General features: G+C 38.8%; 1 protein-coding gene across 2 annotated transcripts in view; it reads left to right on the plus strand.

Moving 5' to 3' along the window:
- Positions 1-26,738, plus strand: part of ADGRB3 (adhesion G protein-coupled receptor B3) — an 883,764-nt gene that overhangs the window by 26,534 nt on the left and 830,492 nt on the right. The window lies entirely within an intron of this gene.

Consider the following 26,738-nt stretch of genomic DNA (forward strand, 5'->3'; position numbering starts at 1 on the left):
CCACTGCCTTCTCCGGAGCATGCACACACGGACTCTAATGATTGCACAGTAATGTTTCGCTGTCACCATCATCACCATCATTGTGATGATACAGGTTGGAACTTTGGGGGGCTAATGTCATGTGTCTGTTTTGTTTGAATTCACTTTAAATTCTGAATCAATTCAAATAAATAACTAAATATTTTGAATGTAATACTTGATGAAATAATGCCAGTAGTTCATCTTTAATCTTTGGAGTGAAAGTTAATGACAATGGATAGATACATGAAGTATATTACATAAAATGTAATTTGATATTATTATAAGCTGCAGCCATAAAGTAAATTTATATCACAGAAGCATCAATATATTAGTGTTTAATTTCTGTATTCCCAAGTTTAATGGTTCAATATCTCTTGAAAGTTTAACATCAACACATGAATAGATGTATTCTAAGGTTTAATATCATTAATAATTATCTTTTAATTATTGATAATTCATCTCAGAATATATTTATAGGCTTTATTTATTCTCACCTTAAATGAGACACTTCTGTGAGTCTCATGTTCTTCATTATTGACATATCTCATAGATGAGTTCTAGAGTCATAGACTAGCAGACCTGAATCTGCCTAGAGAAATGTTTTGATGTTTTAGCACAATGTTCAAAGCATTTTTTAGTTTAAATGCCTTCATCAGGGCATGGAGTCATGGTTCTTTTCACTCTCAACAGCTTACCTACAGCTGTTTCATACTTTTATGTTAGGTGTGTGACCACTGCCAAAATAGAGGTTTTGACTCCTAGACCTGTGTTTTGGAGCTCACTTCCTACTTTAAAAATTTTGTGTATCTATGTGACTGTTCCTCTGTGGTAGAGAAGTGAACAAATAGGTCTTTATTTGTACCCATCTGCACTGTTTATTACAGTTTTTGGTGGATACCTTTACCTGTCATAATCCTCTTGGGAAGAATGGTTGTTTCTCTTTTGGTCAGGAGCCCCAGAAAGTAACATATCATGATTTTGTAAGTGCTTATTATTTTTCAAGCTATAAAGGTATTTCAAGGAAAAGAATGTGTTATTAATTCACTATAAAAAAGTAACAACTGTAGATTTTATCTTAACATTATTAATTTTCCCATTAGCTATTTTCATTTGTCTTTTAATTTTTGAAGACTTGTGACTGTCAAAATTGTTTTTTGAAGTCCATAAGTATAATTACTCTAAGAAAAATGGTAAAATATCTTGATATAAAAGTCATGGAATTTTGTTAGGCTAAAGGTCAAAATAATGAGGTAATTTAAAAGGAACTGTGGTTTATACTCTTTGGAAAAGAAGTTGTCATATGCAAATTAATGATTGATTATTTTTAGTATTCTATAAATGTGAAGCTGACCCAGAGCTGTCAGTAGTACTACCTGTAGAATTAAGAGTGTTTATCTGCTTCTAGTGGATTATTTTTGGAGAAAGCGATGGCACCCCACTCCAGTACTCTTGCCTCGAATATCCCATGGACGGAGGAGCCTAGTAGGCTGCAGTCCATGGGGTCGCTAAGAGTCGGACACGACTGAGTGACTTCCCTTTCACTTTTCACTTTCATGCACTGGAGAAGGACATGGCAACCCACTCAGTGTTCTTGCCTGGAGAATCCCAGGGACGGGGAAGCCTGTGGGGCTGCCGTCTATGGGGTCGCACAGAGTCGGACACGACTGAAGCGACTTCGCAGCAGCAGCAGCAGTGGATTATTTTATAGTCAAACTACCTTGTAACAAATGACAGTGTTCCATATAGATACGATTTTTTTTTTTTTTTTTTTTACTTTGAGGGTAAGGTAATATAACTAAAACAGAAATATCAAACTTGGTTTTGTTAGCTGAGATCAAGTTATAGTTTGATTTATAATTCTAGAATGGCTTAAAAATTAAATGGGCAATTTGCTAAGTTTTAAAGTGATTATTTGCTCATCGTATGATGCAAACAAACATTTCATAGTACACATTTAAGGGAACGTATAAAACTGCTTGGAGATTTCACACTTCTACTGAAATTGAATTTAAATGTGAAAATGCTAATTCATAGATCCTTATCTCCTCAAAGTCAGCAGTGGTACCTCCTCTGTTTAACTCGAGGGAACAAACTCATAAAGCAAACTTTAAAAACTCTGACAATATGAGTTTTGCATCTACAAACTGAGCTATGAGGGAAGCCCATACAACCTTAGAGAATCAAACAATTCTTAGAATTAATATGTCTTCCAAATCAAATTTAAAATAAATCAACTTGATAAACAGTCCATTCACAACAGCAACAATAGCAAAATTTCATAACATAACAACAGACAACCTTAATAAAGTTTATTAGGAAAATTTGAAGAAGAAGTATACCACTTTGGAGAAAATACAATATTTTAAATGTAAAACGATGCTGTTTTCTTAGTTGATGTAACTAAGAATTATGAAAATGTTAATTTTTACAAAGTCAGATTACTAATCTGGTGGATTTTAAAATGTAAACTTTGCAAATGTTATTCTAATAACGTTCTTCTTATTGAAAGAGCTCTGAAGAAAATTTAATTATCATGTAATTGTAAAGTTATAAGTAAAAAGTGTCTGTATTTACCCAACAATTAACATTTATCAGTGATATTTAATATAAAGCTCTAAAACCCTAATGTACTTAGAAATTTAATATTCAGTAAGACAAGCACTGCTAACAAATACACATTCAATCAAAGATTCAACCTATAGTGTTGGAGGGCTAGGCTATTTGGAAAACGATAAATTTAAAATCTCCCCTCAAATCTTATGCTAATGGAAAAAAAAGTATAGATGGAGTAAATAAGTCACTGTGTTAAATGTAAAAAAAATAACTTCAAACTTTGAAAGAAAATATTTATATTTAATCTCAGGATATTTAATATTAGAAAAAATATTAGAAGAAAATGCAAAGAAAATTTTAACAAAATTGGCTACCAAAAACTGAAAAAAAAAAAAAAGGAAAAGAAAACTAATACATATCAGAATACGTTATAATCAAACTTAAAAGCCAAATTTCCAAATGGGAAAGAGATTTTAAATATATAGATTAATGTCCTTACTGCATAAATAGCTCTGTTTTAAATCAAATTTTTGCTTTTCACTCTGCTTGGATAGCATTATTTTAAATTAATATAGACAAAAAGTACTGTAATGACAGAATAAAGGATATGAATAGAAAATAAAAAACTAAATCCTAATGGGCAATAAATATATAAGAATACATAACATCTCTAATAATGAAATATGACTGATACAATAATTAGGATGCCATTTAGGATACCATTTTTTAATCTGTCAAATAAAAAAATGTTAAGATAATACTGATAATAACAGTGAGGTCATAGGTGCCTTTTCTTAGACTACTATTAGTAAAAAAATATATAAAAGGGATTTTGGCAGTAGGTGCCAATAGATTTAAACCAATAATTTGTCATTCTAAGAATATAGCTGAATTTTAACAGAACCCTTAATGTAATAGTCTTCTGTATTTTTTATGCTTGTCAGTACCTGGAAAAATTCATATGCCCAATAATTAATAGATGATTAATTCAATTATGTTTTATATGAATATGAATATTCAAATTCACGGTTTTGAAAATGTAATAATGGAAAAATGACCCAGATATAATGTTAAGTGAAAAAAGATAGAAAATTTTAACCATGATGCCAGAGGTTGGTTTTAAATTATGGCTACATGTATAGACTATATAGAAACACACATAAATGTTATTGTCTGACTTCTACTAGGATTATGGATCAGTTTCATTTGCTTCCATGTGTTTTTTTTTTTTTTTCTGATGAGTACAAAGAGTATAGAAGAAAGTACTGTGTAGTAATGTTAAAACTTTCCAATCCCAGAAGACATACTTTGTTGCTGAAATACATATATATTATGATAAAAGTTGCAATAAGTTCAGTTAAATAACTAGCAATTTAAGCATAAATGGCTTGAGAAGGTTCGATGGTTACACAGCTAACCTAAGGGCACAACAGCTCTCTTCAGATGTCCCAACAGAGTTGGAGGAGGTAAGGTGGCTTTCCCACATCAGCTGATTGACCGCACATCGACTCTCCCCCATGTGCCCTCCGTCTCTCATAGACTGGATCGCATTTCATCACAGCATGATTCTCAGGGCCCCAAAAGAACAATGGGGGAAGCTGAAGCCAAATGCGGCCTCTGTACCCTGACTCCACATTAAATCTCCAGGACACAGTTTTGGGTAGTGAAGTAGAAAAGAGTAGCTTTATTGCTTTGCCAGGCAAAGGGGGCCATACGGGCTAATGCCCTAAAAACTGTGTGTCCCCTCCTGGAGAGGGTATGGAGGAGTTTTATAGCAGTGGTCCAAAGAGGAGGGAGTGATCAGCTTGTGGACATGATTAGCGGTGAGGTAAGTTGGAGACCTCATCCTCAACCTTCCGATTCAAACTGCTCTATGTCTGCATGCTTATACGGAGCACACAGTTACCTTCTCCCACCTGGTGGGGGCTTTAGTATCAGTGAAGTTGCTCAAAGACATTGTTACATGTAGCCCTTGAGGGGGAACCAGTACCCTGCCCTAGTTCAGTTCCGTCACTCAGTGGTGTCTGACTCATTGCGACCCCATGGACTGTAGCACGCCAGGCCTCCCTATCCGTCACCAACTCCCTGAGCTTATTCAAACTCAAGTCCATTGTGTCGGTGATGCCGTCCAACCATCTCATCCTCTGTCATCCCCTTCTTTTCTCACCTTCAATCTTTCCCAGCATCAGGGTGTTTTCCATTGCATCAGGCGGCCAAAGTATTGGAGTTTCAGCTTCACCATCAGTCCTTCCATTGAACATTCAGAGCTGATTTCCTTTAAGATGGACTGGTTTGATCTCCTTGCAGTCCAAGGGACTCTCAAGGGTCTTCTCCAACATCACAGTTCAAAAGCATCAATTCTTAGGTGCTCAGCTTTCTTTATGGTCCAACTCTCACATCCATACATGATTACTGGAAAAACCATAACTTTGACTAGACAGACGTTTGTTGGCAAAGTAATGTCTCTGATTTTAATATGCTGTCTAGGTTGGTCATAGCTTTTCTTCCAAGGAGCAAGCTTCTTTTAAATTCATGGCTGCAGTTAAATCTCCCGTGACTTGGCAGGCCATAAAAATCAAGTCTGTCATTGTTTCTACTGTTTCCCCATCTATTTGCCGTGAAGTCATGGGACTGGATGCCATGATCTTAGTTTTCTGAATGTTGAGTTTTAAGCCAACATTTTCACTGTCCTCTTTTATTTTCAAGACGCTCTTTAGTTTCTCTTCACTTTCTGTCATAAGGGTGGTGTCTTCTGCATATCAGAGGTTATTGATATTTCTCCCTGCAATCTTGATTCCAGCTTGTGCTTTATCCAGCCCAGCATTTCACATGATGTTCTCTTCCTATAAGTTAAATAAGCATGGTGACAATATATAGCCTTATGTACTCCTGTCTCAATTTGGAATCAGGCTATTGTTTGATATCTAGTTCTATCTGCTGCTTCTTGACTTGCATACAGATTTCTCAGGAGGCAGGTCAGGTGATTTGGTATTCCCATCTCTTTAAGAATTTGTTTGTTGTTACCCACACACTCAAAAGCTTTGGTGTAGTCAGTAAAGCAGATGATTTTCTAGAACTCTATCACTTTTTTGATGATCCAGTGGATGTTGGCAATGTGATCTCTGGTTTCTCTGCCTTTTCTAAAACCAACTTGAACATCTGGAAGTTCATAATTCATGTACTGCTGAAGCCTGGCTTGGGGAATTTTGAGCATTCCTTTGCTAGCTTGTGAGATGAGTGCAATTGTGCGGTAGTTTGAACATCCTTTGGCATTGCCTTTCTTTGGGATTGGAATGAAAACTGACCTTTTCCAGTCCTGTGGCCACTGCTGAGTTTTCCAAATTTGCTGGCAGATTGAATGCAGCACTTTCACAGCATCATCTGTTTGAAATAGCTCAACTGGAATTCCATCACCTCCACTAGCTTTGTTCATAGTGATGCTTCCTAAGGCCCACTTGACTTCACATTCCAGGATGTCTGGCTCTAGGTGAGTGATCACACCATCATGGTTATCTGGGTCATGAAGATCTTTTTTCTATAGTTCTTCAGTGTATTCTTATCACCTCTTCTTAATATCTTCTGCTTCTGCTAGGTCCATCCCATTTTTGTCCTTTATTGTGCCCATCTTTGCATGAAATGTTCCCTTGGTATCTCTAATTTTCTTGAAGAGATCTTTAGTCTTTCCCATCCTGTTGTTTTCCTCTATTTCTTCATGTTAATTAACTGAGGAAGGCTTTCTTATCTCTCTATTCTTTGGAACTCTGCATTCAAATGAGTGTAATGTTCATTTTCTCCTTTGCCTTTCACTTGTCTTCTTTTCTCAATTATTTGTAAGGCCTCCTCTGACAACCATTTTGCCTTTTTGCATCATTCTTGGGGATTGTCTTGATCACTGCCTCCTGTACAATGTCATGAACCTCCATCCATAGTTCATCAGGCACTCTGTCTATCAGATCTAGTCCCTTAAATCTATTTCTCACTTCCACTGTGTAATCATAAGGGATTTGATTTAGGTCATATATGAATAGTCTAGTAGTTTTCTCTACTTTATTCAATTTCAGTCTGAATTTTGCAATAAGGAGTTCATGATCTGAGCCACAGTCAGCTCCCAGTCTTTTTTTTTTTTTTTTCTTGCTGACTGTATAGAGCTTCTTCATCATTGGCTGCAAAGAATATAATCAATCTCATTTCAGTATTAACCATCTGGTGATGTCCATGTGTAGAGTCTTCTCTTGTGTTGTTGGAAGAGGGTGTTTGTTATGACCATTGCGTTTTATTGGCAAAACGCTATTAGCCTTTGCCCTGCTTCATTCTGCACTCCAAGTCCAAATTTTCCTGTTACACCAAGTACCTCTTAACTTCCTACTTTTGCATTCCAGTCTCCTATAATGAAAAGGACATCTTTTTGGGGTGTTAGTTCTAGAAGGTCTTATAGGTCTTCATAGAACCATTCAACTTCAGCTTCTTTAGCATTACTGGTCAGGGCATAGACTTGGATTACTGTGATATTGAATGGTTTGCCTTGGAAAAGAACAGAGATCTTTCCGTCATTTTTGAGGTTGCATCCAAGGCTGCGCTGTTGTTTCCTTACTGTTCCTCCTTTTGTTTGGCATCCCCTCCATTCTCTGATTAACAAGTGTCTGAGCCTGCCTCTCAGAACTCAGGGGAGGGTCAATAAGGCTGGATGAAGCATATTGCTTATAATCAATAAATTGGGAACACAAAAAGGCTTGTAAGTGCCCACAGCATTTTTATGCCTAGGATTCTAAGCAGCATGTTATTTCTGCCATATTTTATTTGTCAAAGTAAGCATCTCATTGTGGGCAGCCCAGATCCATGAGTTAGGGAAATAGATGCTAGATTGGAGAAGCTGCGTGATAGTGGTGCCGTGTTTTCATCACCTGTGCTGTGTGATTTGCTTTGGCCAGTGGGGCATTGAAAATGCTTGTAATTAGGCTAGCCTCCTGCAAAATTTGAGACCATAGGAGAGAGGATCCAGCCACGCTGGATAGGCTCAGGTACTGAGCCTTCCCCTCCATCCCCACCACGGGCTCAGGTGTGTGACCATCTAGCTGAAGCTGGAACTGCCCGAGGCTCAGAAGAACCACACAGATGATCCAAATAATCTTGAGAAATTATAAATGTTTGTGTTTTTAAGCTGATAAATACTGTAGAGCATAAGTTAACTCAAGATAATCCCTTTGGTACGAGTAAGAGAATAGGAATTTACTAAATCAGATATTGGCTCAAAACTGTGCAGTGATTGCTAAAGCCATAATCTGAAGCTTGATGCTGTCTCTCAGAAACCATCATTAAGGGACCACGGCCCTGAAGGCAGATGCTCTCATGGGCATCCTTATGGCAGAGAGCACCTCTCTTTCAAATACTGTATGCAGCTGTCTAATAATGTGAAACTAAATTAAACCAAAAACTCTACACATAGAAAAGTCTGAGAAATGTAGATTTTAGTACTCCAGAATCATGGTGCAGGAATTCATATGAGGAAGGTGTGATATAATAATTTATAATAAGAAATGTTTATTTTTTCTTAGATCTACTTCCTGACACAGAGCTCCTAGTTCAGTCCAGTCCCTCAGTAGTGTCCAACTCTTTGCAACCTTGTGGACTGCAGCACACCAAACTTCCCTGTCTGTAACCACCTCCTGGAGCTTATTCAAACTCATGTCCATCGACTTAGTGGTGCCGTCCAATCATCTCGTCCTCTGTCCCCTTCTCCTCCCACCTTCAATCTTTTCCAGCATCAGGGTCTTTTTCAGTGAGTCGGTTCTTCATATCAGGTGGTTAGAGTTTCAGCTTCAGTCCTTCCAGTGAATATTCAGGACTGATTTCCTTTAAGATGGACTGGTTGGATCTCCTTGCAGTCCAGTGGGCTCTCAAGAGTCTTCTTGAACACCACAGTTCAAAAGCATCAATTATTCGGTGCTCAGCCTTCTTTATATTCCATACAGGACTCATATCCATACATGACTACTGGAAAAACCATAGCTTTGACTAGATGGACTTTTGTCAGCAAAGTAATGTCTCTGCTTTTTAATATGCGGTCTAGGTTGGTCATAGCTTTTCTTCCAAGGAGCAAGCATCTTATAATTTCATGGCTGCAGTCACCATCTGCCGTGATTTGGGATCCCTCCAAAATAAAGTCTGTCACTGTTTCCATTGTTTCCCCATCTTATTTGCCATGAAATGATGGAATTGGATGCCATGATCTTAGTTTTCTGACTCTTGAGTTTTAAGCCAACTTTTTCATTCTCCTCTTTCACATTTATCAAAAGGCTCTTTAGTTATTCTTTGCTTTCTGCTATAAGGGTGGTATTATCTGCATATCTGAGGTTATTAATATTTCTCCCAGCAATCTTGATGTCAGCTTGGGCTTCATCCAGCCTGGCATTTCACATGATGTTCTCTGCATATAAGTTAAATAAGCAGGGTGACAATATACAGCCTTGACGTACTCCTTTCCCTATTTGAAACCAGTCTGTTGTTCCATGTCTAGTTATCACTGTTGCTTCTTGACTTGCATACAGATTTCTCAGGAGGTAGGTCAGGTGCCCTGGTATTCCCATCTCGTTCAGATTTTTCCACAGGTTTTTGTGATCCACAGTCAAAGGCTTTGGTGTAGTTGATAACGCAGATGTAGGTGTTTTTCTTGAATTCTCTTGGTTTTGCGGTGATCTTACAGATGTTGGCAATTTGATTCTGGTTCATTTACCTTTGCTAAATCCACCTTGAACATCTGGAAGTTCACGGTTCATGTACTGTTGAAGCCTGGCTTGGAGAATTTTGAGCATTACTTTGCTAACATGTGAGATTATTGCAATTATCCATTAGTTTGAACATTCTTTAATATTGCTTTTCTTTGGGATTGGAATGAAAACTGACCTTTTTCCAGTCCTGTGGCCACTGCTGAGTTTTCCAAAATTACTGGCATATTGAGTGTAAAACTTTCACAGCATCATCTTTTAGGATTTGAAATAACTTAAGTGGAATTTCATCACCTCCACTAGCTTTGTTTATTGTCATGCTTCCTAAGGCCCACTGGACTTTGTGTTCCAGGATGTCTGGCTCTTTGTGAGTGATCACACCATCATTATTATCTGGGTCATGAAAATCTTTTTGTATAGTTCTTCTGTGTATTCTTGTCACCTCTTCTTAATATCTTCTGCTTCTGTTAGGTCCCTACCATTCTTGTCCTTTATTGAGCCCATCTTTGCATGAAATGTTCCCTTGTTATCTCTAATTTTCTTAAAGAGACCTCTAGTCTTTCCCCTTCTATTATTTTCCTCTATTTCTTTGCATTGATCGCTGAGGAAGGCATTTTTATCTGTCCTTGCTATTCTTTGGAACTCTGCATTCTAATGGGTATCTCTTTCCTTTTCTCCTTTGCCTTTAGCTTCTCTTCTTTTCTTAGCTTTTTGTAAGCTTCATCTGACAACCAGTTTGCCTTTTTGCATTTCTTTTTCCTGGAGATTGTCAGGGGTGTGTAATCTCCTCGGTTCTCTCTCATCACAACAAAAATTTGAAGTGACGGACGTTAACGCCCTCGGCACGTCACAGCTCTCGGACAGTCCATGTTATAGCGCTTGGGCAGATCAGTTTTATTTAGAAAATAAAGGAAAGCGAGCAAGAGCGAGAGAGCGCGAGCACGTGCTCACGGGAGAGGGACGCCCGGCCCTGTGGCTCCTCTTTTTCTGTGTTTTTTCCCCCGCCTCTGGGCCTGCCTGTGTAAACTGGCTAGCTGAATCGCTGTGTAATTTGCTGTCTGTTCTACCTGAGGTCGTCACTCGGGTCCTTGGAGTAAGGCCCTCCTCACTTCTTCCTTTGTTCTATTTTTGTGGGCTTTTCCCTGCTTTGTCTTTTAGCCATTGCCATTCTGGGCTCCGTTTTCCTATGTTAACTGCCCAACAGGAATGGTCTTCATCCCTGCCTCCCGTACACTGTCAGGAACCTCTATCCACAGTTCTTTAGGCACTCTGTCTATCAGATCTAGTCCCTTGAATCTATTCGTCTCTGTGACTATATAATCATAAAGGATTTGATTTAGGTCATACCTGGATGGTCTAATTGGTTTCCCCTACTTTCTTCTATTTAAGTCTGAATTTGGCAATAAGGAGTTCATGATCTGAGCCACAGTCAGCTCCCACTCTTGTTTTTGCTGAGTTTTTAGAGCTTTTCACCTTTGGCTGCAAAGAATATAATCAATCTGATTTTGCTATTGACCATCTGGTGATGTCCGTGTGTAGAGTCTTCTCTTGTGTTGTTGGAGCTCCTAAAACCCTTAGAATTTCTGTGATTAGAGCATGAAAAGATGTTTTTCTATGTTAATTAGGTGAGGTGACTCTTAGGCAACCTGAGAGGAATGGTTGCTTGGAGAAAGTGTGATTGCAAGATTAGAAGTTTCTATAGACAACACCAGCCCCTTCCCCCAGACTCCAGCAGGGGAGATGAATCACTCCCTGAGGGCAAGAGATTAGTTAATCAGGACTCTGAAGCCTCTTGAGAGAGAACTTCTTAGACAGCAAGGAGATCAAACCAGTAAATGGTAAAGGATATCATTGTTTATAAATGTCCTGAATATTCATTGGAAGGACTGATGCTGAAGCTGAAACTCCAATACTTGTGGTGGCCACCTGATGTGAAGAACTGACTCATTTGCAAAGACCCTGACGCTGGAGAAGATTGAAGGTGGGAGAAAAAGGGGACGACAGAGGATGAGATGGTTGGATGGCATCACCGACTCAATGGACATGAGTTTGAGTAAACTCTGGGAGTTGGTGATAGACAGGGAGGCCTGGTGTGCTGCCGTCTATGGGGTTGCAAAGAGTCGGACGAGACTGAACTGAACTGAACTGAGGACTATCGCCCAGGAGAGAACCTCTCAGGTAGCTCTGAGGAATTGCTCCATAGAGGGGGTGGAGTTCCGGTGGAGTGGGCGGGGGTGGAAATCAGTGTTACGTGTGATTTTGGTGAATAGGGGGCCTGCAGTCAACCACACATTTTGGCAGAGGCTTGCTGCTAGTCACAAAGAGCCGATATCATCATTAATGATTTTAGTGCTTTTCTATACATGAGAAGAGGCAAGAAATTGGGCTCATAAAATATTCGGAAAATATCTAACTGTCTGAAGACCCGTTCTGCCAGTTTTTCCCAGAGCACAGAGTGCCTTACTCCGGATCTCTTCTCTGAAGTCCTTTCAGGTGGTTTTGAAGGTCTGTGATTACAGTGGCCAGTGACTTCCTTCTTCAAGAACTAGATGGGAGAAACAGTTTTTATTTGGCAGTTACAAACAGTTGGTATTGTCAGGGAAAACTAAACATTTTCTTCTGAAGCCATGATTGCAAAGCATGGGGTAGTGGGGAGTAAAATAAGCTCCATTGTCCTTCGTCTGATATGTTGACATTGCTTCATCTAAGCTTATGTCTCACTGGTAGTCAATTCAAAGAAGATGAGAAAGCAAAGGAGGTAAATAATAAATTATTGCTATGAAATTTAAATTCAGGCTTAAAGCCAGGAACCAGAATAAAATGTAGTGAAAGAAACAGGTACACAGAAGATTTAAGATTGGCTATCTAAAGGATCAAAAGCAGGGAGGGGAAAAAAACAAAAACTGCAACTGGGTTTAAAATCTAAAAATCGTAGTTAGAGCTGAGAAATAAAGTTGAGGCAAATAAATGTGATAATTCGAAGAAAAAAATGAAACCAAAGTGAAGTAAGAGGCTAAAATGGGCCTATAAGATGCAGAGAGTAGAAGCCCGGGGTGATGGAGCCCCTTACCTAGATGGGGGTCCCTGCTTCTCCCTAAGGGGAACTTAGGAAAAGTCCTCTCTTGGTTATTTGGACCCTTTCTAATCACCCAATCCCCAGATAAGTAGTAGTTGACAAACTCATTGTTTCTGAATGTCACTTCTGCTCTTTGATGATTTTCGTTAGTTTTACTTTTTTCTGGTTAGATTTATCATTATTTAACATGTATATGAAATTATAGAAAGGTCCATTCTCTTATCCAACTCATTATTTTGTTTTCCATTCACCACCCCCCAAAGTGCTTTACTTTCTTTGTCCCATTTTATCATTTATATATTAAAAAAAACCCCTTGTATTTGTTTATTCAAAATGTTTTAGACCTACAGAGTACTTTCCTTTAAAATTATCTTCCAACATTTTGTTGTTTGTTTCCCAAAGGAAAGTGTGCCATTTTTATGGATGGTATTGTCTTTCTGGAATGCTAATGCAGTAGTGAAACTGTAATAAAGCTAACTCACAGCCAAAGAACTGTGGTTTAAGCACCTACCTATGTTGTGAATCTCTTTCAGGCTACATTATTAGGCACTTGTTTTGTTTTCTAATATTTCTGTAGTATTCTGTTCCTACAGAACAGACTGTAAAATCCCCCAGGACAAGTACAGTATCTTACTGCTTTTATGTTCTCCATAGCTCTTGGTATAGTGATGCGTACCATGTGCTTTTTAATGTATCTTTGTTGAATTAATTATACATTTCTTCTCTGCATATAAGGAGTCAAGCAACCAAGGATTTCCAGTCTAGTAATCCTGCATTTAAATACAAATAGCTTCCTTAAAAGGATGCTTTTAGAAAAATTCCAAGAGTCCATAATTCAATTTGCAGAAAAAATGATGCAGTTACTCAGGACCCAACCATTGCAGAATATTGTTTGTTCTAAGTGAATTTTGCTGTTTGACTCCGGAAACATTAAATAAATCCTATTTAGTGCTCATCATTTCTTTTTTGGCAAAGAGCATACATAAACAGGAAGTACGCCATACATTAATTTTTGGCAAGAATGTTTTCTTTATATGGCAACATTCTGTGCTTTCTTTTATTCAGATATTTGCATTTCTTAAGAGGTTCACAACAGATATTTTTTATACTGCATATAGATTTCTTAACTGGTGAAATATTTGCTGTCCTCAGTGCATTGCTGCTGGCTTTTGGTTCAATACAAATCTTTGATAACTCTCAGTTTTCTGAAGAATTACTTGCCAAAGTTATTTTCTTCTTGTCACGGCAGACACTAGCTCAGAATTTTTTTATGGGATGTCACTACTTTTCCCTTTTGTGTTCTTTCCCCACCTGAATGTTTCAGTGGAACATTCAGAATTTATTCATATGCATGGAGTCATAGGAATTTAAAATGTAATTTCAAGTCATAATAGAGGGGACTACACAAAAAGATGCATCCAAATTTTTTATTCAGTTATGTGAAAAAAAAAAGTGATGCCATCAGTTATATAACACTGAAAGAGTTAACAGTACTGATGTGTGTGTGCTTAGTAGCTCAGTCGTGTCTGACTCTTTGTGGCCCCATGCACCACCAGGCTCCCCTGTTCGTGGGTGATCTTTCATTAATAAAATCATCATGGAAAATGCCATCTTGTCTCTTTAGGTCTTATTGAATCAAAAGAGAGACCAAAGTATCTTTGCCCCTGAATGAGGAGCAAAAGCATTGCTTTGCTTTTTCTTCAGCAATTAAAAATATACGCTCATTCATTCACAGGCAGTTAGAATCTTTAGAACACAGGTCAGGGCTGTGCTCACCATGTATTTTGGTTGCTTTGCAGTGTCTCAAAAGTTAGTTTCATGTGTAGCTCTGAATTGTTAATTTTTCTGGAAAAAAAAAATCAGAAGATTCAGAATCTCTAGACAGGGATTTCCACCAAGCATTGCTTGGAGCCTGGTATCTGCTCCTTGTAGAAATGCCTCCCGTGCTTCATCACAGACTCACTGCTGTCTGGGAAGTATAGCCAGAAGTCCTGGGCAAGGCCACTACACACTGTAAGCTTTTGGATCTGTGAGCTCTGCTGTAGAACAGGTTAATAACAGATGTATAGAATGAAAAATGATGGTTAAAAAAAAATTGCATTCATTTGGAATTTGGAATGTGGATGTGACCGGAAGAAAATTAGGTGGAGTGAAATGTATGACATTGGGGAGTACATCCAGGTTCGGATCATTATTTTCCGGGTTCCTCCTTATTGAGTCTAATAGCCAGTTTCTCATCTACCTTTGTTAGCATTTCTCATACTCCCGAACTTTAGTATGATTTTTTAATATGCAAGGTTGTCAGTAGGCTAACAATCTTAACACTCCTTTAATTCCAGGATTCAGAAAATCAGAATATGTAAATTAAAACAATAATGCTAATAACAAATAAAATGAACATTATAACTATAATAAAAAAATTTCAAAGGATGTTATTTTAAAGTCTCCAGTGACTTACCTGACAGATGTTTTAGTATTATGCACATAAATACAAATGAATGACTTTTATAACCTCCTTTTCTTTTAAATTTTATTCCAGTTTATTTATTGTTTAGATTTTCACCTTTTCTATGAATCATCTTGTGAATATTTATGCAGGGATTTCAACATTCAAATTGTAAAGGCGGCACTTGCATAAAATTAAATATTTGTTAGATTACTATGAATATATTTAAGTCTAGACCATAAAAGAGACTGATAGTATCTTAGTTGGATAATGTTTACTGTTGTAACAAACTCCAAAGTTTTAGTAGCTGAACAAAATAAACATTTATTTCTTGTTCACAGAACAGTTCAGTGAAGATGTTCCTGGTTTGTGGGTGGCTTTCCTTCAGGAGGTGATATTAGGATTCAGATTCCTTTATTGTGGCTTTGCACCCCATAGGGGCATGGAGATTCTTGGACCCAAGCAGAAGAAAGGGAAAGTTTGTAAGTTTGTTATGGATTAGGACTATCACTTCTGCTTACATTTTTATTGGCAGAAATAGTTACTTCTACCTTTCACTGTTCGTGTAACCTTCCATTTGAAATCTCATTCTATGCTGATCCCAGTGGCTCTGATAAGCAAAGAGGTCAACGGTATTGAGGAGAAACAAGTAAACAAAAAGCAACTTCAGGACACACTCACAGAAAGACATCATCAAAAGGAAAAACAAAACAAAACTGAATTCAGTTATTTGTCCTATACGAAAATATTGAGAATGGTGAATGTTAACATTTAGTTTTCATAGGTGTTTTGTTGGTAGATAAATTTAGGAGGAAAATATAATGCAAGAAAAGGAAAAATCTTTACATATACTGATAGTCATTTGTCCATCTTTCTTTTAAAGTCTTTATTGAATTTGTTAAGTATTGTTTCTGCCTTTTTACTTTTTGTCTGTGAGGCAGGTGGGGTGTTACCTCCTCGACCAGGGATCGAACCTGCACCCCCTGCATCGGAAGGTGAAACTTTAACCACTAGACTGCCAGGGGAATTCCTGTTGATTTTCTTTTTAGAAAAGTCTATTCATGTCCAAAACCCATGTTTTTATTTTGGGTTATTTATTTTTGCTTTGAGTTGTTTGAGTTCCTTATACATTTTTCTTATTGACTCCTTATCAGACATCTTAGTTTGCAAATATTTTCTCCTTTTCATTCTGTCAGTTGTTTGCTTTGCTGTGCAGAATTTTTCAATTCAGTTCAGTCGCTGTGTCGTGTCCGACGCTTTGAGACCCCGTGAATCGTAGCACGCCAGGCCTCCCTGTCCATTACCAACTCCCGGAGTTCACTAAGATTCACATCCGTTTAGTCAGTGATGCCATCCAGCCATCTCATCCTCTGTCGTCCCCTTCTCCTCCTGCCCCCAATCCCTCCCAGCATCAAAGTCTTTTCCAATGAGTCAACTCTTCGCATGAGGTGGCCAAAGTACTGGAGTTTCAGCTTTAGCATCATTGCTTCCAAAGAAATCTGATCTTCCAAAGAAATCTTCCAAAGAATTCTGAAGGAGATCAGGGCTAATCTCCTTCAGAATGGACTAGTTGGATCTCCTTGCAGTCCAAGCGACTCTCAAGAATCTTCTCCAACACCACAGTTCAAAAGCATCAATTCTTCGGCACTCAGCCTTCTTCACAGTCCAACTCTCACATCCATACATGACCACAGGAAAAACCATATCCTTGACTAGACGGACCTTAGTCAGCAAAGTAATGTCTCTGCTTTTGAATTTTCTATCTAGGTTGCTCATAACCTTTCTTCCAAGGAGTAAGCATCTTTTAATTTCATGGCTGCAGTCACCATCTGCAGTGATTTTGGAGCCCCCCAAAATAAAGTCTGACACTGTTTCTACTGTTTCCCCATCTATTTCCCATGAAGTGATGGGACTGGATGCCATGATCTTCGTTTTCTGAATGCTGAGCTTTAAGCCAACTTTTTCACTCTCCTCTTTCACTTTCATCAAGAGGTTTTTTAGTTCCTCTTCGCTTTCTGCCATAAGGGTGGTGTCATCTGCATATCTGAGGTTATTGATATTTCTCCCGGCAATCTTGATTCCAGCTTGTATTTCTTCCAGTCCAGCGTTTCTCATGATGTACTCTGCATATAAGTTAAATATGCAGAATGTGGTCCATTGGAGAAGGGAATGGCAAGCCACTTCAGTATTCTTGCCTTGAGAACCCCATGAACAATATGAAAAGGCAAAATGATAGGATACTGAAAGAGGACTCCCCAGGTCAGTAGGTGCTCAATATGCTACTGGAGATCAGTGGAGAAATAACTCTAGAAAGAATGAAGGGATGGAGCCAAAGCAAAAACAATACCCAGCTGTGGATGTGACTGGTGATAGAAGCAAGCTCCAATGCTGTAAAGAGCAATATTGCATAGGAACCTGGAATGTCAGGTCCATGAATCAAGGCAACTTGGAAGTGGTCAAACAAGAGATGGCAAGAGTGAACGTCGACATTCTAGGAATCAGCGATAAAATGGACTGGAATGGTGAATTTAACTCAGATGACCATTATATCTACTACTGCAGGCAGGAATCCCTCAGAAGAAATGGAGTAGCCATCATGGTCCTCAAAAGAGTCCGAAATGCAGTACTTGGATGCAATCTCAAAAACGACAGAATGATCTCTGTTCTTCTCCAAGGCAAACCATTCAATATCACGGTAATCCAAGTCTATGCCCCAACCAGTAATGCTGAAGAAGCTGAAGTTGAACCGTTCTATGAAGACCTACAAGACCTTTTAGAACTAACACCCAAAAAAGATGTCCTTTTCATTCTAGGGGACTGGAATGCAAAAGTAGGAAGTCAAGAAACACCTGGAGTAACAGGCAAATTTGGCCTTGGAATGCGGAATGAAGCAGGGCAAAGACTAATAGAGTTTTGCCAAGAAAATGCACTGGTCATAGCAAACACCCTCTTCCAACAACACAAGAGAAGACTCTACACATGGACATCACCAGATGGCCAACACCGAAATCAGATTGATTATATTCTTTGCAGCCGAAGTTGGAGAAGCTCTATACAGTCAAGAAAAACAAGACCAGGAGCTGACTGTGGCTCAGGTCATGAACTCCTTATTACCAAATTCAGACTTAAATTGAAGAAAGTACGGAAAACCGCTAGACCATTCAGGTATGACCTAAATCAAATCCCTTATGATTATACAGTGGAAGTGAGAAATAGATTTAAGGGCCTAGATCTGATAGATAGAGTACCTGATGAACTATGGAATGCAGTTCATGACATTGTACAGGAGACAGGGATCAAGACCATCCCCATGGAAAAGAAATGCAAAAAAGCAAAATGGCTGTCTGGAGAGGCCTTACAAATAGCTGTGAAAAGAAGAGATGCGAAAAGCAAAGGAGAAAAGGAAAGATATAAGCATCTGAATGCAGAGTTCCAAAGAATAGCAAGAAAAGATAAGAAAGCCTTCTTCAACGATCAGTGCAAAGAAATAGAGGAAAAGAACAGAATGGGAAAGACTAGAGATCTCTTCAAGAAAATTAGAGATACAAAGGGAAAATTTCATGCAAAGGTGGGCTTAATAAAGGACAGAAATGGTATGGACCTAACAGAAGTAGAAGATATTAAGAAGAGGTGGCAAGAATACACAGAAGAACTGTACAATAAAGATCTTCACGACCCAGATAATCACAATGGTGTGATCACTCATCTAGAGCCAGACATCCTGGAATGTGAAGTCAAGTGGGCTTTAGAAAGCATCACTATGAACAAAGCTAGTGGAGGTGATGGCATTCCAGTTGAGCTATTCTAAATGCTGAAAGATGATGCTGTGAAAGGGCTGCACTCAATATGCCAGGAAATTTGGAAATCTCAGCAGTGGCCACAGGACTGGAAAAGGTCAGTTTTCATTCCAATCCTAAAGAAAGACAATGCCAAAGAATGCTCAAACTACCTCACAGTTGCAGTCATCTCACATGCTAGTAAAGTAATGGTCAAAATTCTTCAAGCCAGGCTTCAGCAATACGTGAACTGTGAACTTCCTGATGTTCAAGCTGGTTTTAGAAAAGGTAGAGGAACCAGAGATCAAATTGCCAACATGTGCTGGATCATGGAAAAAGCAAGAGAGTTCCAGAAATACATCTACTTCTGCTTTATTGACTATGCCAAAGCCTTTGACTGTGTGGATCACAAGAAACTGTGGAAAATTCTGAGAGAGATGTGAATATCAGACCACCTGCCCTGCCTCTTGAGAAATCTGTATGCAGGTCAGGAAGCAACAGTTAGAACTGGACATGGAACAACAGACTGGTTCCAGACAGGAAAAGGAGTACGTCAAGGCTGTATATTGTCACCCTGCTTATTTAACTTATATGCAGAGTGCTGATTTTTAGCTTGATGCAATCCCAGTTGCCTATTTTTGCTATTGCTGCCTGTGTTTTTAGTGTCATGGCTTAAAAAAAAAAAAGAACCGTTGCCCAGGCAAATGTCAAGAAGCTTTTACTTATATTTTTTTCTGTGTTATGGTTTCAGGTCTTATATTTAAGACCATTTATGAGTTGAATTTCTATATTGTGGGAGATAAGAATAAATTTTCATTTTTCGGCAGGTGGCTGTGCAGTTTTCCCAACACTGGTTATTGAAGAGACTATTCTTTCCCTAGTTTTCTTTCTTGGCTTCTTATCTAGGAACAGTTGACTGTAGATGTGTATTGTTATTTCTGGGCTCTGTATCCTGTTCCATTGGTCTTTGTCTTTATGCCAGTACCATATTGATTTGATTACTATAGCTGTGTAGTGTATTTTGTATCATGCCTCCAACTCTCTTGTTCCTCAAGTTTGCTCTGGCTATTCTGGGTCTTTTGTGGGTCCACATGAAATTGAAGATTGTTTTTTTCTCTTTGCGGTAAAGACTGTCATTTAGATTTTGATAAGGATTGCACTGAACCTGTAGACCACCATGTGTAGTATGGACATTTTAACAATACTAATTTTGTAATCCATGAAATGTTCAAAGAGTTGAAAGACTAGTACACTGAAAATTACAAAATACTAACGAAGGAGTTAAAGAAGACAGAGATAAATGGAGAGACCTTCATTTGTTTGTTTCTTCTTTAATTCCTTCAGCTCTGGTTAAGTTTGTTCCTAAATACTTTATGCTCATTGTTCACTGCTATGAATGGGACTCGTTTTTAATTTCTCTTTTAGATAGTTGGTTGGCAAGGATGTAGAGAAAAGGGAACCTTTTTGTACTTGTTAGTAGAAATGTACTTTAGTATAGCTGTTATGGAAAACAGCATGGCAGTTCCTCAGAAAGTTAAAGATGAAACTGTCATGTACTCCAGCATTCGCAATTCTGGGTATCTATCTAAAATAAATGAAATTAGTATCTTGATAAGATTTATCTGCATCATCATGTTAACTGCAGCAATATTTACAATATCCAGGATATGGAAACAGCCTAAGTGTTTGTTGATAGATGAATATATAAGAAAATGTGAGATATATATATATATATATGTATGTATGTATGTATATATATGTGTGTGCCTGTAAACGCAGTCACTTTAGTCGTGTCTGATTCTTTGTGACCCAGTGGAATGTAGCCTGCCAAGCTCCTCTGTCCATGGGATTCTACAGGCAAGAATATTGAAGTGAGTTGCCATTTTCTTCTCTAGGGGATCTTCCTGACTCAAGGATCAAACCTGCCTTTCCGGTGCCTCCTGTATTACAGATGAGTTCTTTACTTCTGAGCCACTGGGGAAAGCCCGCGTATATGTATATATTCAGCCTTAAAAAAGAAGTAAATCTGCAACAACATGGATGGATGTGGAAGGCATTTTGCTAAAGGAAATAGACTAGATAGAGACACATATGTAAGATCTCACACGTGAAATCCAAAAAATAAATATGGAGCATCTAAAAGCAGAGAGCAGAATGCTGGTTGCCAGATTCTAGGAGGTGGGAGTGGGGAGATTTTGGTCCCAGGGTACTATGTTTCAGTTATGTAATCTAAAGATCTACTGTGCAGCATAGTAACTGCAGTTATTAATATGATTTTATATATTTTCTATGATTTGAAATTTTCTAAGAGGCTTGATCCTGTTTGTTCTCATCGCATGCAAAGAATTTGTAACTATGTGAGGTGAAGGCTATGTTAACTGTCTTGATGTGGCCATCATTTCACAAGGTATGCATATGTGAAACAATGATTCCCAAGTGGCTCAGTAGTAAAGATAGTGCCTACAGTGTAAGGAGAGACAGGAGACACAGGTTCGATACCCAGAAGGTTTCCTGGAGGAAGAAATGGCAACTCATTCCAGTATTCTTGTTAGCAAATCCATGAACAGAGGAGCCTGGCGGGTTGCAATCTGTGGGGTTGCAAAGAGCTGGACATGACTGAACACACATGCACGTATATGAAAAAGGATATTCTATGCCTTGTGTGCCTGTGTGTTAGTTGCTCAGTCATGCCTGACTCTGTGCAACCCCATGGACTGTAGCCCACCAGACTTCTCCGTCCATGGGATTCTCCAGGCAAGAATACTGGAGTGGGTTGCCATGCCCTCCTCCAGAGGATCTTCCCAGCCCAGGGATCAAACCCGGGTCTCCTGTCTTGGAGGTGGGCTCTTTATCATCTGAGCCCATTCTATGGGAAGCCCATTCTATGCCTTAAATATATAGACTTTTTATTTTATCAGTTATACCACGATAAAGCTGGCAAAAACAATAAACTGGGAAATAGGAGAAAAGAGAACAAAGAAGGAAAGATAGAGGCAGTAAAAATAGACCTACACACACCAAGCAGAGAGGGGCATGAAAGGCTGACAGCGGACAGGGTACAGAAGGGAAATTCTGGAGCGAGGGCCTGAGCACAGCCTCTGCTGTGTACCGTGGTAACAGGCTGTGGAGCATCCTGGACTGTGGAGAGTCTGTGTCTGAAACGCTGCCGAGTCCCTCATCTCCTTTCATCCTGAAGTCTTTAGGCGACTCTGAATAGAATCACAAGGCTGACCCAACAGGGTAGAAAATAATTTCTAAGCCTGGGGATCAGGAGCCAGGAGGACTGAATGAAATCATTTAAAACTGGTCTCATAGTTAGTTTACCCTTCTCTTGAAGCATACATTCAGATACCTACTAACAGGTGAATACAAGTGAATAACATCAACAAAATATGAATATTTTACATACATATAACTTGTATATATCTTATGTGGATTTATAGAATTCATATTTATAAAAAATATATATAAATAAATAATACTTGGGAATTAAGCTGCTGCTGCTGCTGCTGCTAAGTCGCTTCAGTCGTGTCCGACTGTGTGTGAGACCCCATAGACTGCAGCCTACCAGGCTCTCCTGTCTCTGGGATTCTCCAGGCAAGAACACTGGAGTGGGTTGCCATTTCCTTCTCCAGTGTATGAAAGTGAAAGGTGAAAGTGAAGTCGCTCAGTCGTGTCTGACTCTTTGCGACCCCATGGACTGCAGCCTACCAGGCTTCTCCATCCATGGGATTTTCCAGGCAAGAGTACTGGAGTGGGGTATCATCGCCTTCTCTGGGCAATTAAGCTAGATATTGCTAAATTTATTTTCCATTTCAAAATTGTAGGGTTACCATCTGATAACTCAGAGATTTTATCCCATAATTTAGATAGAATGTAAGGGATCAGTTTATCAGTAATATGTGGACATAGCACACAGAGAAAGAGATTTCAATACAATGCTTTAAAATCACCCAACAAGGAAAGAGATTCTAGTTATGGAATAATGCTCCTGTTTTCTTATTTATTACCTTTGCAACTTTTCTAGCCTACACGTGATAGTTAAATGAGTTACATAGCTGCCTTTGAAATCTCTAAACCATTCCATGAAGTAATGCTATTTCAAACTTTACTGCTTTCTTAATCTGTTATCTAAATAAAGTTAAATTTTGTTCAAATTCTGTGATGTTATTATTTTAACAGAAATTAAATATAAATTGGGTGATAAAGTTGGAAACTTATTAGGACATTTTTAAAACTATACTTCTTTAATCTTTTTTCCTCTAAAACAAATTCTCTTTATAAATTGTGTCACTATTCTAAAACATAAAACTTTTCCAAAATCTTTTGAGATGTGATAAGTTAATATCTGTAATACATTAGTTAAAGTAAAATTAGTTAATAAAGTTAGGATCGTTTAATAAAGTTGAATTTATAGCTATTCACCCCTTTTAAAAGATACCTGGATATTTGCATGAAGGGAAAAAACTTTCTAATCGGGCTGAAATGATCATCATAATAGTTGCTACTAAAGATTCTGTATCAGAGGAGCTTTTCAAGCTCTTTATCAGAAGAGCTTTAATTGATTGATTGATTAACTTAATTTCTAAAAGTTCTAATAATATTGGTCATCTGATTTTTCAGATTAGAGGTAATAGAAACTCTGATGCTAATAATGTTGTGTAACGTGGCACATATTGTCTACATAGTATCTGAAATTTTCTAGTCACTCTACAGTTTAGGGCTAATGCTGTTTCCATAATTCGGAAGGGAAAATGAGCCATTCCCAAAGTAAGTGACTTCCTAAATCCCAAAGGTGGGTTTGGACATACAACCAAGGATTGTCTGTGCCCAGAACCTGAACTCTTCCAATGACACCAGTCTATTCCCTAGTCTGAGAGTAACGCTCATGTTACATTCCCTGGTGGCTTGGATGGTAAAGTGTCTGTCTACAGTGTGGGAGACCTGGGTTCGATCCCTGGGTCAGGAAGTTCCCTGGAGAAGGAAATGGCAATCCACTCCAGTAGTCTTGCCTAGAAAATCCCATGGATGGAGGAGCCTGGTGTCCATGGGGTCGCAAAGAGTTGGACACGACTGAGCAACTTCACTTCACTACAATACAGTTCATTAGTGCATGGGCAAAATGCTGATGTGAAGTAAGAAATATCTGTGGTATACTTGGTATGCATAGTTTTAAAAATGAAAAAATGCATTTCCAAAGGACTTTTTGTAGAAAAAATTTAAGTTAAATGCAATCTGTTGGCATTTAAATGAGAAAATTCCAATTAATTGGGACATTTATATTGATTAAAAAAAAAAAGCACATTTCATGACTACTACATGTATAAGCACACTCAAGAACTCTTTCGTGGTAAAGAATCTACCTGCTTATGCCAGAGCCACAAGAGATCTGGGTAAGATCCCTGGATTGGGAAGACCCCCTGGAGGAAGAAATGGCAACCCACTCCAATATTCTTGCTGGGATAATCCCGTGGGCAGAAGAGCCTGGCAGACTACAGTCCTTAGGGCTGCAAGAGTTGGACCCAACTGGGCAGCTGAGCATGCAGAAAAAATAATTACACATTTTGTCTAAGTATTTAAAAAAAATTTTCATGTTGTTGTTATCCACTCAGTGTTAGTGTGGGTTCTTCAGAGCAACAGCACCATTAGTGTTTGTTTGCTCATTCTATTATATATACAGGTATAAATAGAGAGATTTGTTCTCTTATATATTTTCATGCATGTGTGCGCATATGTATAAGGAATTGGCTTGGAGGGTAAGTCCCAGGATGCATGGTCTACCAGCAGGAGAGCAGATGGTGTAAGTTCCAGTACCAATCTGAGTCCTAGGGCAGGAGAAGACTATTTCAGTTTAGACATAGGCAGAGTGAGATTTACTCTGCCTTTTCTTTCTATTCAGGCTTTCAGTGGATTGGGTGCAGCCCAACAACACTGAGGAGGACCATGGCTTTTTACTGGATCTGTGTATTCAAATGTTAATTTGACCCAGCTACACCCTCAGGGACACACCCAGAACAATGTTTATTCAAATATTTGGTCACCCTGTGGTCTAGTCAAGGTGACACATAAAAGTAACCATCAGAAACTTGTAGGAAAATTTGCATCAGTACTGACTTTTGAGTCATTATTAATCTAATTATAGAACAGTATTAAACACTCCACATATAAATATACTTAACTAGTTTTCAGAGTAAAGAAGGTTACAGTTCATCACTACTTTCAATTAAAAATGACTTTCTCAAGATGTATTATTTCTCTTTTCTCCTTTTTCCTCTTTAAATGTGGCATCAGCATATTCATTATAGAGCTGGACTAAATCCAGACTGGCCTCTAGGCAGGTTGTTGTGTTATGCCCAAGTCGCGAAATCTCCCAGTGACCACCAGGGAGCCAACATCTGATGCAAAAGCAAGAGAGTTTTCATTACCAAGCTGGAGCTGGGGCTCCCCCGATATTGACGCAGCGGCTATAGGGAGGAGCCCTGAGCTCTGGGTTACATTGCTTATATAGGGTATTCTCGCGGGAGAAATTTGAAAAACGGGAGTTTCCGGGTTGGGAGATGTCTGATTGGTTACCTTCTGTGGAAGGGTTAGGTGTTGGTTTCTGATTGGTTTTCATTTCCTGGGCTGGCCACGGGTTCTGATTGGTTCCCATTACCTAGGTAGATCATGAGTTCCTGAATGTTAAGTCAGGAGATTTTGGTCTGGGGTCCGATTGGCTTGTGGGCAGTGGGGTGAGGTCGCGGGATTTCCAAAGGCTCTTTTCCTGGAACCTTACAAAATGGAGTTTTTCTGTTAACAAAATGGAGTAGCTTAGATTCTTCAGTTGTTGTTCAGTCACTAAGTTGTGTCCAACTCTTTGCGACCCCCATGGACTGCAGCAAGCCAGGCTTACATGTTTCCATTATCTCCTGGAGTTTGCTCAGACTCATGTATTTTTAGTCTGTGATGCAGACTCAATAATTTCATGATTGCAGTCACTGTCTGCAGTGATTTTGGAGCCCAAGAAAATAAAGTCTGTCACTGTTCCATTTTTTCCCCTTTTATCTGCAATGAAATGATGGGACCAGATGCCATGATCTTGGTTTTTTGAATGTTGAGCTTTAAGCCAACTTTTTCACTCTCCTCTTCACCTTCATCAAGAGGCTCTTTAGTTCCTCTTTGCTTTCTGCCATTAGGGTGGTGTCATCTGCATATCTGAGGTTATTGATATTTCCCCCAGCAATCTTGACTCCAGCTTGAGATTCATCCAACCCGGCATTTCCCATGATGTACTCTGCATATAAGCTAAATAAGCAGGGTGACAATATATAGCCTTGATGTACTCCTTTCCCAATTTGGAACCAATTCATTGTTCCATGTCTGGTTCTAGCGGTTGCTTTTTGACCTGCATACAGATCCCCTCAAGAGGTGGGTAAAGTGGTCTAGTATTCCCATCTCTTTAAGAATTTTCCGCAGTTTGTTGTGATCCACACAGTCAAAGGTTTTAGCATAGTGAATGAAACAGAAGTAGATACTATGCTGGAATTCCCTTGCATTTTTCAGTGGTTCAAAGGATATTGGCAATTTGGTCTCTGATTCCTCTGCCTTTTTAAAATCCAGCTTGAACATCTGAAGTTCTCGGTTCGTGTACTGTTGAAGCCTAGCTTGAAGGATTTGCAGTGTTACCTTGCTAGCTTGTGAAATGAGTGCGGTTGTACAGTAATTTGGACATTCTTTAGCATTACTTGTTTTGGAGTTGGAATGAAAAATGACCTTTTCCCGTCCTGTGGCCCTTGCTGAGTTTTCCAAATTTGCTGGCATATTGAGTACAGCACTTTAACAGCATCTTCTTTTATGATTTTAAATAACTCAGCTGGAATTCCATCACTTCCGCTAGCTTAATTTGTAGTGATGATTCTTAAGGCCCACCTGACTTCACTCTCCAGAATGTCTGACTATTGGTTAGTGACCACACCACTGTGGTTATCCAGGTCGTTGACACTTTTTTTGTATAGTTCTTCTGTGTATTCTTGCCATCTTTGCTTAATCTCTTCTGCTTCTGTTAGGTTCTTGCTGTTTCTATCTTTAGGCACAAGCTTATCCTTGCATGAAATATTCCCTAGGTATCTCCAGTTTTCTTAAAGAGGTCTCTGCTGCTGCTGCTG

Source organism: Capra hircus, chromosome 14 (genome assembly GCF_001704415.2).
Source record: "Capra hircus breed San Clemente chromosome 14, ASM170441v1, whole genome shotgun sequence".
Classification (NCBI taxonomy): Eukaryota; Metazoa; Chordata; class Mammalia; order Artiodactyla; family Bovidae; genus Capra; species Capra hircus.